The sequence below is a fragment of the Aquarana catesbeiana genome, linkage group LG07, assembly GCF_042186555.1.
Source record: "Aquarana catesbeiana isolate 2022-GZ linkage group LG07, ASM4218655v1, whole genome shotgun sequence".
Lineage (NCBI taxonomy): Eukaryota > Metazoa > Chordata > Amphibia > Anura > Ranidae > Aquarana > Aquarana catesbeiana.
Window position 1 is genome coordinate 6,211,928 of NC_133330.1, and position 14,827 is coordinate 6,226,754.

Sequence of the window (14,827 nt, forward strand, 5' to 3'; positions counted from 1 at the left end):
TGTTCTGTCAGATTAGCAAAATTGTGCAATCGGCAAGACTCCAGTGAGTGTAACAAGATGTCAGCTTGCTGCTTGTTACTGTGGAGGAGTGCGGGGTGTAGCAAGATGGCGGCAACGGAGCGTCACTTCCGTTACAAATTCTGACGGGTCGCCTAATCTGACGGAACACCGGGGCATAGTTATCGCTGGATTGGAACGTGTCTATAACATTGGATGGTCACAACTTTAATAAAGGAGTAGAGAATGTCCAATATGGAAAGTGAATATTCACTGACTCTGACATCAATCATCCAATCATGTGCCAGCAAAACTTCCTTGCACATGATTGGCTAGTGAATTTCTCCTTCATTAAGTGATAATTCCCTCTTTGGGGTGTGTGGGGTACAATGCTGGAGATAGGATGAGTATTGATGTGAGTTCTGTATTTTATTTCGGGGGGGTGGGGCAATGATTTATTTTATAACTTTATGATGGTTTTGGACTTTATGCCAATTTTAATCAATTAATTAATAAAATGAATGAATGAAACGATCGGTTTACAGGATTACAGATATGTGATAAGAATATTGATTAGGAATAAACAGAGCGACTCTTATATATCACTGCATATGATTTTTATTATGAAGGTGATGATCAGATAATATAACATTGATGAATATCGGATGAGATTTATATATCAGGCAGGAAATTAAATGATTGATCACATCAATGGTGTGGTGAGCTCCGCCTCCATCCAATCACATTTCTTCTGGATCTCCGGATCAGTTACAGAGATCCTCTGAGCAGCACACTAAATGAGGATGAATTAAATTTATTTTCTGACATTCTTTACGTGTAGTACACCCCTTGGTGGTCCACTTTGGATCTGAAAAACAACAGAGTGTAATAAAAAGATGATTAGAAACGAATAAAAGGAAATGATTCAATAATAGCGACAAAGAGAAACAATTCTCTGTCAGGTGAGTCGGGATTTCGTGTACCATTTAACCCCTTTGCTACCAAGGTATGTTTATAGCTGTCCTGGGATTTAAGGGGTTAAAGCAGTGGTGATCAACTTGAAAATAATAGAGGGTCTCCAATGCGGCCCCCCGACGTGTCCAGAGGGCCACACGATAGCAATGTATTTTCACACATCAACGCCCAAATTTTGATCCTGCTGCACTTTTTAACTGCAGTATACACTTAGGAGGTTGGAGTACTACAACCCCCAGCATGAATAATTTATACTTTAATACTGCTGCCCAACCACACAAAATAATTATACACCCAAAAATAAAGATTTTTTTTGAAAAAGAAAATTAAAATGACCTGTGTACTGGGAATGATATGTAATAATAATACTCATATTAAAGCAGAGGGGAAGCTTGTTCGCCCCCTTCCCCCTCCTCTGCCACATTTGGCACTTTTTGGGGGGAGGGGGTATCTGGTTTTGACAGGTACCCGCTCTCACTTCCTGGTAAGATCGCTGCACAGTGATCTACATCATGTCCGGCCCCTCCTCCTTCCCCGCACCGCCTTCTGGGACCTGTGTGTGTCCCAGAAGATGGCAGGACCATTCAGAAAGAGCGGCGTGACTTGCACATGCGCAGTAGGAAACCAGCAGTGACGCCTGTAGGTTTCCCTTACTTGGAATGGCGGCACCTGCACCTGAAGCCAATGGATTAATCGCCCTGGAGTGCCGACATCACGGGATCCCTGGACAGGTAAGTGTTCTTATATTAAAAGTCAGCAGTACAGTGTTTGTAGCTGCTGACTTTTATTTTTTTTCCTATAGACTGGAACTGCGCTTTAACCACTTCAATACTGGGCATTTTCACCCCCTTCCTGCCCATACCAATTTTTACTTTTCAGCGCTGTTGCACTTTGAATGACAATTGTGCAGTTGTGCGGTGCTGTGCCCAAACAAAATTCATGTCCTTTTTCCCCACAAATAGAGCTTTCTTTAGGTGGTATTTGATCACCTCTGCGGTTTTATTTTTTTGCGCTATAAACAAAAGAAGAGCAACAATTTTTAAAAAAAACACAATATTTTTTACTTTTTGCTATAATAAATATCCCAACTTTTTTAAAAAAAAAAACAAATTTTTTCCTCAGTTTAGGCCGATATGTATTCTTCTACATATTTTTGGTAAAAAAAAATCACAATAAGAGTATATTGATTGGTTTGCGCAAAAGTTGTAGCGTCTACAAAATACAGGATAGATTTATGGCATTTTTTTTTACTAGTAATGACAGCGATCTGCGATTTTTTTTTTTGTGACTGTGACATTGCGATGGACATATCGGACACTTTTGGCACATTTTTGGGACCATTCACATTTATACAGCGATCAGTGCTATAAAATTGCACTGATTACTGTGTAAATGTGACTGGCAGGGAAGGGGTTAACATTAGGGGGTGATCGAGGGCTTAATTATGTTTCCTAGGGAGTGATTCTAACTGTAGGGTGAGAGGACTCACAAGGGGAGGAGAGCGATCGGTGTTCCTCTGTACTGGGAACACACCAGCGGTCTCCTCTCACCTGACAGGATGTGGATCTGTGTGTTTACACACACAGATCCATGGTCCTGCTCGGTTAACGGGGCAATCGCGGGTGCCCTGCAGACATTGCGGCCGCCGGGTGTGTGCACCGGGTCCCGAGCAATGCGGCAGATGGGCATGTGCACACCACCTAGATGGCCGGGAAGCCCAGGACATCACAAGACACCCGCCCAGGATGGGAGATCCCTCCTGTGGGTGTCATATTACTATGGGTGGGTAGGGAAGTGGTTAATAAATTAATATTAAACCTCTTAAAACTTATTTTTGATACACTCCATGTGTTTAACCAGAACATAAAGAAAATGAATGAACTAAATGATATAAAAGTTCAATGTGTTGGTTCCCGTGAGTAAACTTCCAGCGCAAATTCATTGGACCAATCAGAGCAATCAACCTCTTCCAGGTAGAAGACTTTCCAGCATGTGACTCAAAGAAATAAAATTGATAAAGTGCACTCTATTCATTTTATTTCTTTGTGTCACATGCTGGAAAGTGTTATACCTGAGGGGGGGAGGGGTAGAAGTGGAGATCAGTGGAGGGTGTTCTCTGATCTCCCTCCCCTCTACCTGGCAGCACCCATCATCCTGGGTCCCGGAAAACATGTCAGGGGTGGAGGAACCAGCAGTTACCGGGGTGTGTGGAGGCAATCTAGTAATTGTGCAGTCCAGTGGCAGCCCGTAATGCAGGGAGATCATCAGTGGTCTCCCAGATGGAGTGAGATTATCAGTGGTCTTTTATGTCTTCCATTTTCTAATTATTGCTCCCACAGTTGATTTCTTCACACCAAGCTGCTTGTCTATTGCAGATTCAGTCTTCCCAGCCTGGTGCAGGTCTACAGATTTGTTTCTGGTGTCCTTCGACAGCTCTTTGGTCTTCACCATAGTGGAGTTTGGAGTGTGACTGTTTGAGGTTGTGGACAGGTGTCTTTTATACTGATAACAAGTTCAAACAGGTGCCATTAATACAGGTAATGAGTGGAGGACAGAGGAGCCTCTTAAAGAAGAAGATACAGGTCTGTGAGAGACGGAAATCTCGCTTTGCAAATAAATTCTTTAAAAAAATCAGACAATGTGATTGGATTTGTTTCCACATTTTGTCTCTCATAGTTGAGGTCTACCTATGATGACAATTACAGGCCTCTCTCATCTTTCTAAGTGGGAGAACTTGTACAATTGGTGGTGACTAAATACTTTTTTGCCCCACTGTATATATATTTTATATTTTTTATATTTTAAACAAATGACGAAAGACCAAACATTTTGTGAAAAAAAATACTTTTTACTTTCTGCTATAAAACATATCCAATAAGTTCTGTGTATTCTGCTACATGTTTTTGATTTTAAAAAATCTCAATAAGTGTCTATCGATTGATTTGCGTGAAATCTACATCACCTACAAACCATGGAATACTGGAATTTTTATGTATTTTTTTACACTGCTAATGGCAGCAATGAACAACTTATAATGGGACAGCGATAGTGCAGTGGGCGATCTGACACTAACTGACCTTGGGAGAACTGACTAACTGCCACTGTAATCACCAATGACAGTAATACAGTGACCAGTGATAATGCTATACACTGTCACCATAGGTGTGCGCAGCCTCTTGCATTAGGGTGTGCACCCCAAAGCTCAAATACATATGCATGTGTATATGTACTGATGGTGTCAGTAGGGCAGTGGACAGTGTAATTTTGTTTATTTTCTTTTCCAAAAAAATTATTTTCTTTTGTAAAATTTTTTTGGGGGATGAAATATCAGTGGTCTAAACAGGCGGGAATATGTACCACACAAGGCAATTAGGGTGTGCCCAGGCACACCTGGCACACCCTGTGGGCACGCCTAAGACTGTCACTGTACTAATGACACTGGCTGGGAAGGGGTTAACATCTAGGGGTGATCAAGGAGTTAAATGTGTGCCTAACTATGTGTAATGTGTGTACAGTGTGCTGCTTTTACTAAGAGATCTCTCACTCCCTTCCTAGAGCTCTATGTTAGTAAACAACACAGAGCTCTGGGCTGTGATTGGACACAGCCAATCAGCAGGTTGTGGCCCTGAATCGTTGGCTGGGAGTTGCTGACAGGTTCCTGCTGTGTGTAATCACAGTGGGTGCAGGGCGGGCGGTGTGTGCGTCTGATACCCTGGAAGTAGGCAGTGGTGTTCGGGGATGTTGTTTTGCCTACAGCAACCGCCCATCCACAGTACATTGTGGGCAGGCGGGCGGTCTCTAATGCCCGGTACACACGGTCGGATTTTCCGGCGGAAAATGTGTGATAGGACCTCGTTGTCGGAAATTCCGACCGTGTGTAGGCTCCATCACACATTTTCCATCAGATTTTCCGACACACAAAGTTTGAGAGCAGGATATAAAATTTTCCGACAACAAAATCCGTTGTCGGAAATTCCGATCGTGTGTACACAAATCCGACGGACAAAGTGCCACGCATGCTCAGAATAAATAAAGAGATGAAAGCTATTGGCCACTGCCCCATTTATAGTCCCAACCTACGTGTTTTACGTCACCGCATTCAGAACGATCGGATTTTCTGACAACTTTGTGTGACCGTGTGTATGCAAGACAAGTTTGAGTCAACATCCGTCGGAAAAAATCCTAGGATTTTGTTGTCAGAATGTCCGAACAAAGTCCGACTGTGTGTACGCCCTATAACTGTGAGGACTTACAGTGTTGTGGCACCAGCACTACCATCACCAAAGGCCCAATTTTTATGGTGCTGTTCAACAGGGGCATGTAATTACAATTCTTGATCTAATATTTCACAGCAGGGCCCTGTGAGGGCTTACAGTGTTGAGGCCATGTAATGGAAATTTGTAAGTTCTGTATATAATTGTATTGTATTTTGTATGTATTCCGCACGGCCCTCACTGTGCAACAGCACTAATAATGTTTTCAGTAAATGTTTACATTCTTTCGAGTCCTGATTAGAACTAGCCTGCCTATGTAACGCCCCTTGTTACCATAAACCTACAATTGTAATATTAATGTGATACCTACGTAATCATGTGCATAAAAACCTTCAATTGCGTCATAATAAAGAAGAACAGTAATTTGGAAAGATGCTGAGCGTATCTTTTGTGTCTGTTCCCTACTGCAGTAGTTATTATTAATTTGGAACCACTAATCAATATGAGGATAGGAGTTGCCTATCATCAATTCAACCGAGTCAGCATGGCGAGCTTTGCCTTAGGAGGGGATTCCAGGTGACCCTGAGTATCCGAAACGAGGAGCTTGAGACGATCCGGGAATTTCTGATAATCAGCCGGCTGAGGTAAGCCTTTTGCTTACATTTGAGTTATCAGACTTCCTTGATCGGTAAGGCATTTTCGGGACAAAGGGTACCTATTTTACTCCCTTTAATCGAACTGTATTGATTGGTGTTTATATGTTATGTTGTCCCTGTCTATTGTCCATTGGAGTGTTATAGATAAGAAAGGGAAGAATAGTGCTGTTCACAGGTATATGTAGTACATCTGCTAGATAAAGTAGTTTAGAGGCAAGAGGGTATAGGCATATGTAGAGAAGACTGGCCAGTCATTATGGGCATTGAATTAAGTAAGGGAATGAAGGGTAAGAGACCCTCAAAAATGCCCAGCGCAAGAGAAGCGCTATATATGAACCGAAGGTGCGGTTCCACCTATACTGAGCCCCTAGATTAATGGTTAAAGTGTACAGGGGTCCACATTGGGTAACTGGGTTACCAAGGTCCACAGGGACTAAAAATCATGCAGAATAAACAGCTAGAGAAACAGCTATCTATGTGCGCAGGATGGATGAAGGGTGACGTTAACACTAGACAGAAAGGGACATTTTCATGTTAAGTTGTGGGATGAATTTGGGGTCAGGCACTACAACTAGTAAAAGTCAGAAACAGAGAAAGTGAGAGAATGATATGCATGTGTTGTGTACAAATGGGAAAAATTTAAGCGATTTTAGAGAGATATTGGTGTATGTGTGTGCGAATGCTGGGACCTTTAGTTCTATTGCTTGTGTGTGTCATGTATGTAGATGTGACCCCCTCCTTTGTGCTCTCATGAAAGAAATGTGGCTGGGATGAGAGGTCAGTGATAAGCTGGAAGGACACCATTGCCAATTTCTGTTTTTTAGACAAAACATTTATAACAAAATGTGCCGGGTTAACGAATCTAATGGTAAACAATGTGATCACAATTATTATGAATCTGTTTTCCAAACATGGTAAAATGAAGGTTACATTTAACCGTGTATTACACAAATTGAATATCCTTTGATAGTGGAAACAGTGCATTTAAAAAAGGGAAATTAAGTAAAATTAAGTAATAATGAGTATTAATTTCTAATATGAGTTTAACAATTATATAGATATATTGAAACTGGTTTAGACAACCTTTGGTTGGAAATGAAATCCAGGTTATTGGAGAAATTTGTGAAAATGGGATTAGTTTAGATTAAGATAACAATTTTTGTAATTTTACATTTATACAATAAGCTCTTATTGAGAGAAAAAATAAAGATTAAGATGAGGTTGTTATTTTGAATAAAGCTGCCATAATATTTAACAAAGCCAAGATGGATGGGATACATAAGAAGTTTTTCTACAAAAATGAAATTTCAAGGTTCTTGATAATAACTTGATGTGCAGTCCGTGATGTGAGAGTTGTTATAAATAACATTTAAATATAACAGACCCATCACATCAAGTCCACACACGCTGTTAGGATAGATGCCACCTGCAGCCAGTTGTTTTATAGTTTATGATGTTTTCTGGTCCATCATACAGATTGTTGGTCCTTTTGTTTTTATTTATTTTTATTTTTGAAATCCAAAGCAGAATATGTGTATTGTGAAATGATGTGCCCCTTTCCTTGTAAGTACAGTGGTATAAGCAGAAGAATAGTTTTGAATTTATGGACATCTCTCCATGACCGCAGGGTATTGTTATCATTTATTATAATATTGCAGGAAGAAGTTGTCTTTTGAAACATGAAACTGGAGTTCTTACACAAATAGCGTGATAGAAAACAAGCCATTGTAATAGATTTATGCAAGCTGGACCCAGTAATAAAAGGTTCACCCCGATATATCAGAGCTGCAGCTTTTATGCAAAGGTGCTATTAGACAAAGTTAGATATTGTTTTGGTCAATGGTCCGACATTCTGCGCAGCAAATATACAGATAACTAAATGTTTGTCTAATGAAAGGTTTAAAATATGAGTTTGTTTATGTACAAATCTAACAATGAAAAATGTGTACATTTGAATCCAGCCACCTTATTGCCTCTATTGGAGGAGGCTGGAGACAAAGGAAGACACATGTGTTAAATTGATGATGAAGGAATCAGCTGCTGTGAGCCCAGTGCAGGACACACTCCCTGAAGACCCAGATATTACATTTTTTGTAGATTTGAGTATGCAGTTTATCACCCAGAAGGATACTCTGTATTCAAAGTCATTGGATCCTTTTTCCCCAGCTCAAGAAGCAGAGCTCCATGTTTTAGCAAAGCCTGTGAGCTACAAAAAGAGTGTGTATTTATATAGATAGTCGAGATATGGAGAGCTTTTGGTTCCATTTAAAGGGCCAGAAGTTTGTTTTTACTTCGGCAGGTAAACCAATAAAGCATGCCAAGTTAATTTGATCGGCTGTTTTCAGCCTTCCAGGTTCTTGCTGAGGTAGCCATATTAACTTTCACACATGGAAGCAGACCAGGTGACTAAGGATGCTGCATTTACAGCCCCGGACACTTGATGGGTCTGTGCAACTCACAGATTCCACCCTAGTTCTGGCCCAGTATAGCTGGGATTAATAATTCAACTTTAAGGACCCCAGAACGAGAAGAACAAGTGGTCCCCAGGGGGAAACTTCTTATGAAACAGGACTTTAGAGAAGGTGATCATTTATGTCTGCCAGCCACTCTTTTCCCTCCAGCTTGACACATGGACCGTGTCATCAGTCACAAGAAGTTATGGCTGCTTTAGTAAATGAGCGTGGGATAGAGCCAGGGTTCTCCACAGTTGTTTTTATAACACACCACTTCTTGTTTTACCTGTTACCAAAGGTGTTACCAAAAGCTGAACATCCCTTCCAGAGATTACAAAAGGATATGTCCAAATACCCAAGTGAGGATCTTACAAGTATGCATTTTGTCTGTATGGACATGTTTTTTGGATGTCCAGTGGCAAATGCTACCGCAAGGGCCACAGTAAAAAGTGTTATCAGAAGTAGTTTGTAATTACAGAGTGCCAGAAAGTACAGAGAGTAACAGAGGAAATCATTTTTATGGGAGAGTCCTTAATAGAAGTTTTGAGGTTTTATTTTTACACCCCCTACTGTCTACAATGTATCGGACAAAGTAGAGTAAGAACCTAGAAAACTTTTGCCTGAATGTTTCTTATATTTTATGAAGCCCCTAAGGGGGATGTTGGACTCTCTCCCTATGGGATTTGGTTTGGGAGTGTGTTACTCACTTGCTTATATTTTGTCTCAGCAGCTGAAGTCCTCCATTCGGATCTCACAGAGAATGTTACTGATCTTTTAAGGTTTTTTGACAAACTCATTTATGTGTTTTCTCCCCAATTCCAGATCCTAAAAGTTTGGAAGGATCTAAAACTAAAGCCAGGTGACTTGTGGATTGTTAAGAGACATTTATATATAAGGAAAGTTTGGAGATTGCAAAACTTGAAGGAAAAGTCACCTGGATCCACACCAGACACTGAAAAATGACTAAATGAAAGAAATCTCTGTGTTTGATTTGTTTCCCTCTTGTCATCACAGTCTAGGGTATTTTTTGATTCAATTACTTTAATTGTAAGGGATATATATATTTGAAAAATAGTTTAGCCATGTTGAAATCATATTTGTCTTTTGTATGTCTTCCATTTTATGTAGAATTGTCTGTGTTTACATATGCTGATAAGTCAGCATGTCCACAGTTCAGCTAGAAGGCCATTCTGTCCACAGGAGTGTACAGCCAGTACTCTGTAAATATGTCTTATCAATCAATTGTTTTTCACAATGAAAAGTCATTTTGTAATGAAAAAGTTGCTCAGCTATTATTTTCTCCACAATGGAGTTTTTTGCCTCTTTGGCCAGGACTACCTCCACCTGAGCGTGTGGAGGTTCCAGGTTAAAGGTGATAGCAGGTATGGTTAGTGATCAAAATATTGATCAAAAGAGGGGAGACTGTAATGGAAATTTGTAAGTTCTGTATATAATTGTATTGTATTTTGTATGTATTGCACACGGCCCTCACTGTGCACACAGCACTAATAATGTTTTCAGTAAATGTTTACATTCTTTCGAGTCCTGATTAGAATTAGCCTGCCTATGTAACGCCCCTTGTTACCATAAACGTACAATTGTAATATTAATGTGATACCTACGTAATCATGTGCATAAAAACCTTCAATTGCGTCATAATAAAGCAGAACAGTTATTTGGAAAGATGCTGAGCATATCTTTTGTGTCTGTTCCCTACTGCAGTAGTTATTATTAATTTGGAACCACTAATCAATATGAGGATAGGAGTTGCCTATCATCAATTTAACCGAGTCAGGCCACAACAACACCTGAGGCCCAAATTTCTGCTGAGTATATAGGGCAAGCCCCTACTTTCAAACATCCAACTTACAAACGACTCCTACTTGCAAACGGAAGGAGACAACAGGAAGTGAGAAGAAATCGACCCCATAGGAAGGGAAATTCTCTCCTGTAAGAGTTAATATGGGAAAAACTTTTCTCCTTTCCACTGATGCTTTATCACCAATCCTTGTTTCACTAAAAACCCCAAATTTTCAAAAAACATTTGTCATTGGGACAAAAAGTGAGGTGAAATCTTCTAAAGAGGAGCACAGACAGCAAAACAAATGTCACAGGGGTGATAACCCTTCCCTATGTTTTCCAAAAAGCTTAAAAACTGATTTTTTTGGCTGGAGCTACACTTTAAAATGTACCCGGTCAAAATTACAAACAGATTCTACTTAACAACAAACCTACAGTCCCTGTCTTGTTTGCACCGCCTGTATACTGCTGCTCAGAGTATATAGGGCCTTGGGGCCCCACGCCTTTCCTTTTTTAAATTTGGGTGCGGGGTTCCCCTTAATATCTATACAGGACCCAAAGTCCACTGGAGGGTACCCATGCCGTTTGTCTCACTGATTTTCATCCATATTGCCAGGACCCGACATTACATTAAAGCCGCAAGCAGTTTTAAATGACTTTTTTTCCTTTAAAAATGTCATTTTGTGCAGGGACTGTTCTAAGCACGGGAAAAATGCACCACTTTACAGGCATACTATAGACACCCCCCAGGTACGATATTTAAAGGAATATTTCACTTTTTTTACTTTAAGCATCATTAAAACCACTGCTCCCGAAAAAACGTCCATTTTTAAAAGTTTTTTTTGCATTGATACATGTCCCCTGGGGCAGGACCCGGGTCCCCAAACCCTTTTTAGGACAATACCATGCAAATTAGCCTTTAAAATGAGCACTTTTGATTTCGAACGTTCGAGTCCCATAGACGTCAATGGGGTTCTAACGTTTGTGCAAATTTTCGGTCCGTTCGCAAGTTCTGGTGCGAACCGAACCGGGGGGGTGTTCGGCTCATCCCTACCCTCCACCAACTGCATCGCTTTTTCTAGTGATGGCCCCATATTGCCCAGGAAGAGTAAAACGTCATCGGCATATAACGATATTCTTTCTTCCCCAGATTTCCTTTTAAATCCCTGCAATCCGATCAAATTTCTCACTACTTCTGCAAAAGGCTCCATTGCCAGGGCGAACAGCAGGCACCCCTGTCTCATCCCCCTCTCAAGGGATAGCCTTTCTGAGTATTTGTTTTTAATTTTTAATCTGGCGCTCTGGTGTCATTTAATAAATAGGGGACCAAAACCGAATCTCTCCAGTACCCACCAGAGATAACCCCATTCCAGGCTGTCAAATGCCTTGACAATATCCAAGGACAAGACATCTCTGGAACCCTTATTCTCTACCGGGGCCTGAAGATTCAAGTATGTCCTTCTGATGTTTATACTGGTAGACCTGTCAGGGATAAACCCTGACTGGTTCGGGTGTATAAGGCTTGAAATGCAATTGTTTAACCTTGTTGCCAGAACTTTTGCCAAAATTTTGATATCAGAGCATAACAATGATATCGGTCTATATGAAGATGCAGCGAGTTGGTCTTTCCCCTCTTTCTGTATTAATACTATATTGGTTTCTGACATTGAGGAGGGCAGTCTACCTACTGTAGCTGCCCAGTTCAATGTCTTCAAAAGCTCTGGGACCAGCACCTCCCCATAGTTTCTGTAGATTTCTAAGGGCAGTCCATCTGGGCCCGGGGATTTCTGGTTGGGCATATCCGCCACGGCTTACTTCAATTCCTCCAGAGTTATGGGGGCTTCCAGCCTGCTCTTATCTATTGCTGAGAGAACAGGCAAATCAACACCCTCTAGAAATCTATCCATCTCTCCCCGCAGTGAGCACCGTCGTGACTTATATAACTCACTGTAAAATTTCAGAAATGTTTCCTTGATTACCAAAGGGTCGGATGATATTTCCCCTCTTATTGTTTTGATCATAGGAATTGTTGAAGAGGGAGAATTAGTGTTGGCCAATAATGCCAACATTCGGCCCACTCTTTCCCCTTCCTCAAAGCACTTTTGCCTCAGGAAGAGTCTCCTATTTTCAACATTTCTAGTTTTTTCCATGTTATACTCCTGTTGCTTCTTAACCCAGATCTCCTGCTTCTCCGGGCTTGGGTCCATCACATATTGTCTCTCTAACTCCAATACCTCTTTTCTAATGTGCTCTCCCCTTGCCCTTGATTGCTTCTTTACCTTTGATATCTGTTGGATTAAGAGCCCCCTAAGAAATGCTTTTAAGGAGTCCCAAACCATCCCCTCCGATGCTGATCCTGTGTTATGTTCTACAAACTCCCTTAATCTTGCAGTTATTTCTTCCCTACTCCCTATTTTCTCCAACCATATTGGGTTCATTGACCACGTTCTCTGAGTATGTCTATCACGTATATTTACCATTACTGTCAGGGGTGAGTGGTCCGATATCCCTTTTGGACGGTATTCTATTTTACTTATTAAAGGTTGTACTTCTCTGTTACCTATAGCCAGATCGATGCGGGAGAGTGTGCGGTGTGATCCCGAGAAGCAAAAGTATTGCCAATTGTTTAGATTACGAACTCTCCATAAGTCACACCATCCAATCTCCTCAAGGAACTGAGCTAGCCGGCCTTCTGGCACCCTTTCACCCCTGGTCCCAGGCATAAACCTACCCAAACTGCTATTAAGCACCGCGTTGAAGTCCCCCACCACTATAACCGGCATATTTTTTTTGTCCTCCAGAAACTCCAGTAGTCGATACAAGATCTCCATCTTAAATGGGGGAGGAATATACAAATTTGCTATAACAAATGGTCTACCCTCTATCAAACAATGCAAAAAAATGTAGCAACCCAACATGTCGATCCTGACATCCCTGCAGGAAAACACCAGCCCTTTCTTAACCAGAATGCTCACTCCTCTTGAGTAGGAGGAGTACACTGAGTGGAGTTGCATCTGGAACTTCTTATTCCTAATTTGTAATTTAGTCTCATTAGTCAAATGTGTTTCCTGCAGGCATATCAGTTCGGTACCATAAGATTCCAATTCCGAGAGTACAGTAGCTTTTTTAATAGGGTCACCCATACCCCTAATGTTCCATGAGCTTATTCCGAATGTCTTAAACGGCATTAGATAAACAAAAAAATAAAAAAATTAAAATAAATACGGAGAAAGAGAAAAAAATAAGCCCACAGCTCAATAAAAAGAAAATCAGAACTGGAAGAGAAGGTTGCCCTAGAACAGCTATATTATCTAACAATAAACTCCAACCACCCTTTTGACAACTCCAACCTATCAAGTGTTCCCATCTTTCTACCAGACGGCTTATCGTTTGCTTTAAATCATCTGTGACCTTCAAAACTACAATCAATGCTAATACTGTGAAAAAAGGGAAAGGAGAGAGCAAGAGAGGGGAACCCTCACCACCCCCTTCTCTTCCTCCAGCCCTTTCTGGAATTTCTTTTCTATTCTTTAATATATTTAGGTGACTTAAGTGTCTATACTCAGTTTTTTTCCCCCTCCTGGTCCCTAACTTCAGTGCAATATGACATTTTAATTTTGCTATTACCTCTTTGACTCCCATTCCCTTGAGTGACCCCTTCTTCCTTTCCCCTTGCCTATCTTGGCCAGCCCTAGGGGCATTCCTTGTGACCTTTCTAACCCCCTCAACCCATTCCATCCAAAACCCCGACCTCCAGCCTATTTGTGAGTCATTTACCCTGACTTTCATCACTTGCTCCCCCCCCCTTCCCTTCACCCAAGTCCCTTTTAACAATGTCACCAAGATAATCTTCACCCACAACCATGTTAATTCTCTCATTGGCAACTTTCACCAAACCGCCCCTCCCCCTCCCAGCCCCTGCTGCTGCAAAAAAAAAAACAGTTACCATCAGTAATTTAGATTCCTTATACTCAAACTCTAAAAGTTCTTTTTGTTATCTTCGAGCCACTCCGTGACCCCTCCAACAGAATCAAAAAAGTGGGTTGCCCATAGGGCCACTATGCGCAAATGTGCTGGGTATAGTAGTGTGTATGGTATTTTGTGGTTCCGTAAGGTGCGCTTAGTGTCCGTGAAACCTGCCCTTCTCTTTTGCAAGTCTGGAGAGTAGTCTGGATACAGAGATATTCTAACCCCATTATAAAAAATGTCCCCCTTTTCTTTGGATTTTTGCATCAATATCATCTTGTCTTTATAGCTAAATAGCTTCATAATCATTGGTCTGGGGCGACCCCCCGAGTGAGTAGACCTGGTAGGCACTCTATGTGCTCTCTCGATAGCGAAGAGATGCGAAAAAGTCTCAGCCCCAAGATTTATTTGCATCTAACTGGGCTTGCATTATTTTGAACTCTTGCCTCATTGGGTATAAGATATCTTCTACTTGGCTTAGCCTCTCCTCCAAGATGGTGGTTCTCTCCACTACTTTCTGAAGCTCTTGGCCCATAGTACATAGCTCTTCCTTGAGGCCCCTTAGCTATTCACACAAATCACTCAGTGATCTCCTGCAAGAGTTTACTGCACACAGTACATCTTTTAGCGTAGGCTCCAGTTCGCTGACTATACTTAAATCACAGTAACTTCGGTAGCTTTTCTAAAGATATCTTTCTCAGGGCTTTTTTTATTCGCTGTTCTTATATTAGCGGACGATGTTGCTGTCGTTTTCCCCAGACTCTTT

At 41.2% G+C, this 14,827-nt stretch overlaps 1 long non-coding RNA gene across 1 annotated transcript in view; it reads right to left on the reverse strand.

Moving 5' to 3' along the window:
• Positions 1-592: 592 nt before the first annotated feature.
• The window catches only part of LOC141102343 (uncharacterized), a 37,283-nt gene continuing 23,048 nt past the window's right edge, over positions 593-14,827 (reverse strand). The window contains exon 3 of the long non-coding RNA XR_012235082.1: positions 593-865. This is a non-coding gene — a long non-coding RNA (uncharacterized lncRNA). The remainder of the gene's footprint in view (positions 866-14,827) is intronic.